This window comes from Ooceraea biroi, chromosome 3, assembly GCF_003672135.1.
Source record: "Ooceraea biroi isolate clonal line C1 chromosome 3, Obir_v5.4, whole genome shotgun sequence".
NCBI lineage: Eukaryota > Metazoa > Arthropoda > Insecta > Hymenoptera > Formicidae > Ooceraea > Ooceraea biroi.
This window is the reverse complement of record NC_039508.1, coordinates 7969406-7976040: the sequence shown is the minus strand read 5'-3', so window position 1 is coordinate 7976040 and position 6635 is coordinate 7969406. Positions and strand designations below refer to the sequence as shown.

Sequence of the window (6635 nt, the reverse complement as noted above, 5' to 3'; positions counted from 1 at the left end):
TTTTTTTGTACCTTTTTTAAAAAAGGTAATTTTGTTATTTTTGTACAGTAGACGCATTGAATAAAATTTTGATTTTTACATGCGCATAATTGTTTTAATATTGTTATCGGAAAACAAATCTCATTTATATTTAAAAATATCGGCCTTTCTTCTTAATTTTGATGCTTACCAAGCATATTGAAGCATTGGTTTAAAAACGGGAGCGCTCAATTGATGTAAATGTAGCGAATGTATTTTTATTGCATCCTCGCGAGTTCCGATTTCGCGCGAAATATTAATTTGTGTGTTAAAATAATACAAATATGAGGTCTGTCCCAAAAGTATCCGACCTCTGCGTATATCTTTGTCCTTGGGCATCTTATTGTGGAAAACAGGTATTCAGTATTTAGGGTGGGCCTTTAGGAGTACCCCCACCAAGCGGCACGACCCAATAGCTGTTCAGTCGGCAACGGTATGCAGTTGTGTGAGCGTCGAAAACTCCGAGCGTCGCATTTCACAATGACTGAACGAGTCGAGCAGAGAATTTGTATTAAATTTTGCCAAAAACTTGGCCGCACATGTTCCGAGACAATCGGCATGATCCGTAAAGTTTATGGTAATGACTCTATGAGTGACACACAAATAAAAGAATGGTTTAGACGGTTCAAAGATGGCCGTGTCTCAGTGGACAGTGATCCTCGTTCCGGCACTTTCAACGTCGAAAACAGCAGAAAACGTGGAATATGTGCGATTCGCAATCAACAAAAATCGTTGTTTGACTGTGCATGAGTTAGAAGAGGACCTTGGGATCCCAAAAACTATTGTTTCTCGAATATTGACTAAAGATCTGGGAATGAGTCGCGTGATTGCAAAATTCGTTCCGAGTGCTTACGGAAGATCAAAAGAATTCAGGAGTTTTTGACTAAACACGACATTGTCCAACTTCGTCAACCTCCGTACAGTCCACACATAGCCCCGTGTGACTTTTGGTTATTTCCTAAGTTGAAACATCCGTTGAAGGGCAAAAGATTTGACGATGTTGAGGAAATAAAGCGAAATGAGACGAGGGAGCTGTTGGCACAAAAAACGACTTCCAGGACTGCTTTCGCAAGTGGGTGCACCGTTGGCAGAAGGTCATTGCTTCGAAAGGAAACTACTTTGAAGGCGACATTGTTCATATCACTCCAGAATAGCTCTTTCTCATGATACAGGCAAAGGTCGGATACTTTTGGGACAGACCTCGTATATAGCACAATTCACTTTCATGTAAAAAAATTTCAAAAGTAAGATTTGAACCAGCAACACGCAGCATACTAGTCGAGCGCCTTACTCACTACGCCACGCTGTTAGCTGCCAATCCGTTCTTCCTACTCGGTACATTACGATCACGTAAAGTTTTAAACACGTTTTTCTCGCGAATGCTTCAGAGGTGCGTTGTATCCTTTTAGGACGAATTAGTGGGAAGATGGAACAACAATATATATAAGACTCAGCAAAATAGGTGATTATACTGCCTGGGGGTCCCCTTGTCGATCGGACATATTTCCGATCGGACACATTTTCGATCGGACACAAATTCGATCGGACACATTTCCGATCGGACACAGTTACCATTGGACACAGTTCCGATTGGACACAGATTCTATCAGACACATACAGTTTCCATCGGACACAGTTCCGATCGGACACAGTTTCCATCGGACACAGTTTCCATCGGATACAGTTTCCATCGGATACAGTTTCCATCGGACACATTCTCTATCAGACACAGTTTCGATCGGACACATTTATTACCAAAATATGTTTAATGATTAGTAAATGATTCCGCATGGCTTCGACGGGGTCCGTGTCTTGGACATTCCACACCAATCGGGGTCCACCTCGGGCGGGATAGCCCCCCTGAAGTTTTTTTTTTTCGGTGGGGGTGCAAGTGGAAGGTGCTTCGCCGAAGGCGAAGCCCCTCCACCTGCATTACCCGCATCATGCGAACACTGTCGAATCATCGGTACGATTCCACATGGGTTCAAGGAGATCTATGTTTTTGACTTTTCACGTCGTTGAACCAATGCAGAATCGTACCAATTACTCGACAGTGTTAGCGTGGGGCGGGTAATGCAACTGGTGGGTGTATCCGATCGGAACTGTCCGGTGGAAACTGTATGTGTCCGATAGAATGTGTGTCCGATCGGAACTGTGTCCGATAGAAACTATATGTGTCCGATGGAAACTGTATGTGTCCGATGGAAACTGTATGTGTCCGATAAAATCTGCGTCCGATCGGAACTGTGTCCGATCGGAAATGTGTCCGATCGAAACTATGTCCGATCGGAAAATATCTTCGCGTCCGATGAGTAATGTGCGCAATCGGGACTCACTCGTCTGATATGTTGCTTGTCAAACGCCTTCGTATTCGATACTGTTTTGTGAAATTATGTTGTCAACTTTGCCAAGCTACATTGCGTATTGTAAATGTTAAAAGTAGCACATTACAATCTATTAAATGGCGGGAAGATATTTGAATTTAAAGTGAAGTGATGGATTATGATGGATTAAAAGTAAAGGCACCGAATTAATTTATACACCTAATATAAAGGCAAGATAAATTAGCTTTTTATTTTAAAAAGCAAAACTGTTATAGAAGTCTCAATGAATAGAACATAGTTTGGATGATTAAAGCAAAATATCTGTGTTAACTCTCATTGAACGGTACCTAGATCTCTTTGGATCCAGAAAAATAATTGACTTGAAATTGTTCCGTACTTGACGACGTGCATAATTTCTTAATTTTAGTACAATAACGAAACAAGCGTATTTCGAAACACTATATCTTCTAAGTATTCGATAACACAGTATTCAGTTAAAAAGTATAAATGTTAGTTTTTATAATTTTGAAATTATTTAATTATTTTTTATATTTTTCTGACAGACGTAACCTCAGAGATAAAAAGCTAGTCATCATAATGATAAAAACTTAATTTAAAATACTTATACAAATATAAATATTATGGATCTGAAGTGACTCAGGCATCGTACTGTGTCAGTTGTTAAATCAGTTTTGTGATTTTGTTTAAGATTAACCCTCAAACACACCTCTGGGTTACGTTTACCCAGTAGTCCGTTTGAAATACGCACCAGCATTTCTAAAGAGTGAGGAGTGGGGGTTAGAACCGGGAAGGAAAAAGGAGATATATATATATCTTTCTCACAAGGGACCTGTCACAACTGTCCGAAACCGATTTGATTCTCCTTGAAATATGTTATCTATACTAATATATAAAGAGGTAAAGTTTGTTCCATTGTTCGGGGTAATCTCTGAAACTACTAAACCGATTTGAAAAAATCTTTCACTGGTGGATAGCTTAGATCTTCCTGAGTAACATAGGCTATGTGCACTCGTCTTGCAACTTCTAAAAATGTGCGCGTCGTAAAAAAATACGTTCTTTATGCTTTATATTTTCCAAATATACCGAGCGCGCGAAGCGCGCGAGGAACAAGCGCCAGCTAGTTAAGTATAAAAATCTAAGAGACACGTATTTTTTTATACGTGTCCAATCTCACTTTTAAGGGGTAAAACACCTCCTAAAATATAATGCGGCATATTTGCTATTAGGTTGTTCATTAAGTTCTGCGGTTTTCTCGATAGATAGCGTTTGTTCATTGAAAAAGATAGCATGCATCGCCTGAACCGCGGATTGCCGCATACTCCGTGACAGGTTAGACAACGCTTGACATTTCGCCAGAGTCTTTGTTGTCTTTTGACGTGTTGTGTGTACGCGCTATTCATTGAAAATGGAGGATCAAAAGGTGCATTTTCGGCACATTTTGCTATTTTTCTTCCGCAAAGGAGTAAAAGCGACGGACGCACAACGTGAGATATGTGGCGTGTACGGCGACTCGGCCATAAGCGCTGACACTAGTCAGCGTTGGTTTGCGCGCTTTCGTTCCGGAGATGTGAACGTCTCCGATGCTACTCGCTCCGGTCGTCCATCCACCACTGACGACGACCAAATCGTGGACGCAATCAAAGCAGACCGACACCTGACGACGCGGGAGATCGCGGAGCGCTTCGACATCGCCCATACAACGGTTGCGCAGCGATTAAAACGGCTTGGGATGTCGGAAAAAAGCAGATGTTTGGGTCCCTCACGAGCTCACCGAAAAGAACATTTTGGACTGCGTCATGATCTGTGAATCCCTGTTGAAATGAAACTCGCTGGAGGCCTTTCTCAAACGGGTGGTCACGGGAGATGAAAAATGGGTGGTATATAACAACATTCGACGCAAGCGGTCATGGTGCGGTCCGGGTGAGTCGTCACAATCGGTTGCCAAAGCGGATTTGCATCCGAAGAAAGTGATGCTGAGTGTGTGGTGGGATTGGCGAGGCGTCCTGTACTTCGAGCTGCTTCCGCGCGGTCAGACCATCGACGCCGAGAAGCATTGCGCTCAGTTAGAAAAATTGAAGCAGGCAGTGGCGGAGAAGCGGCCGGAATTGGCGAACAGGAAGGGCGTTGTCTTCCACCACGACAACGCCAAACCACACACTGCTTTGGTGACCAAGAAGAAGTTGAAGTGCTTTGGCTGGGAAGTCATGCAGCACCCACCATACTCCCCAGACCTTGCGCCGTCGGATTACCATCTGTTCCGGTCACTCCAAAACAATCTCGACGGGCAGCGCTTTAATTCAGTGGACGATATTCAAACGTACTTGGAGGACTTTTTCACGCAGAAGTCGCGCGACTTCTACAAACGCGGCATTATGTCCCTTCCAGAACGTTGGCAGAAGGTGGTCGATCAAGATGGACAATACATTCTAGATTGAATAAATATGTAAGTACAATAGATTTATGTTTTAATTTAGGGCAAAAAAAACCGCAGAACTTAATGAACAACCTAATATTTAGAGAATATCTTCGAAACCGTGAGAAATACAAAAAAATGTTTTAGATAAAAGTGTACTGGGAAATAACGTTCTTGAGTATGATGTAATCAAATTTAGCAATAATTTAATATTTTGCAAAATACCCCCATCACCATCACTTATTTTTGCTCAATTAAACATTTTTGTTAGGACAAAAATTAAAGAAAAGTTTATGCCAAATTCAATCATGTATAACAAAGTTGATTTCCGCAATGCCATTTTTGGAAAATAAGCCGTAAACAACTCACTGCCGTACTATAAGTGTGCGCAGCGTCTGTGTCCCGTTTATGCAAGGTATATTGTACTAATCTGTTCTGCATCATACCGTATATCAATTTAATATTTCCTTCTCTTACTTTTTATCACATGAAATCTGACTTACGAATTTCATTTTACACATGTACGTTTAGTGCTTTGATAACATAATTTTCGTAAGTAAAACAATAAGCATTATCGTATTACCACATAAGATAAGCAAAACCGATTGCAGGACGATTAAAAGAACAACAACGAAAATTCTGTTTACTACATACGTCTTTATGACTCGCACATCTATCAACTTTTTCAGATTTCATGTGATAAAAAGTAAGAGAAGGAAATATTAAATTGATATACGGTATGATGCAGAACAGATTAGTACAATATACCTTGCATAAACGGGACACAGACGCTGCGCACACTTATAGTACGGCAGTGAGTTGTTTACGGCTTATTTTCCAAAAATGGCATTGCGGAAATCAACTTTGTTATACATGATTGAATTTGGCATAAACTTTTCTTTAATTTTTGTCCTAACAAAAATGTTTAATTGAGCAAAAATAAGTGATGGTGATGGGGGTATTTTGCAAAATATTAAATTATTGCTAAATTTGATTACATCATACTCAAGAACGTTATTTCCCAGTACACTTTTATCTAAAACATTTTTTTGTATCTCTCACGGTTTCGAAGATATTCTCTAAATAGCAAATATGCCGCATTATATTTTAGGAGGTGTTTTACCCCTTAAAAGTGAGATTGGACACGTATAAAAAAATACGTGTCTCTTAGATTTTTATACTTATAACATATTTCAAGGAGAATCAAATCGGTTTCGGACAGTTGTGACAGGTCCCTTGTCAGAAGTCCCGTCATCTAGCAGCTTTAATGCGCACGACGCTGCGTAGTGATAACGAAGTAAAACTTCGTGGCTCAGAAGGTGTGGTGCTTGAGGGTTAATAATAAATTTCAATAATAAAAAATTGTATCTCTGAAAAAAGAAATATTTTGATAGGAAATTTGATAAAATGGCCATTCATTCATTTCAAAAAAATAAATTTCAGGTCATGAATATAATTATTCATATTAAATCATATAAGGATTGGAATGTAAATAAACAAATTCTATTTCATTCTATTGATACATTCACGCAAAGATGTTACGATGCCATTGAGATATGTAACAGTATAATCTTATTTGGAAGGTAAGTTGTAATGTTATTTAGAACATAACAGTATATACAAGATATTAATATAATATAATATAAGAATATAATATTTTATATAGAAGGTGTTTCTTTTTAAGTGATACAGTCGATTATCTCGCGAACCGATGATTTTATTGAAAACTTTTTCGAACGAAAGTTGCATGGCTTGAATGGGGCCATTCAGTGGCCGTAACAGATTGGTCATTCGGAGTCATTTTCAATGTCATTTGAAGGTCAAGTCCAATTTTTTAAACAGAAACCCACACTTTTTAT

The 6635-nt window shown here is 39.5% G+C and overlaps 1 pseudogene; it reads left to right on the top strand.

Moving 5' to 3' along the window:
* The first annotated feature begins 446 nt into the window (after positions 1–446).
* Positions 447–901, top strand: LOC113561709 (annotated as a pseudogene).
* The last annotated feature ends 5734 nt before the right edge of the window (positions 902–6635 follow it).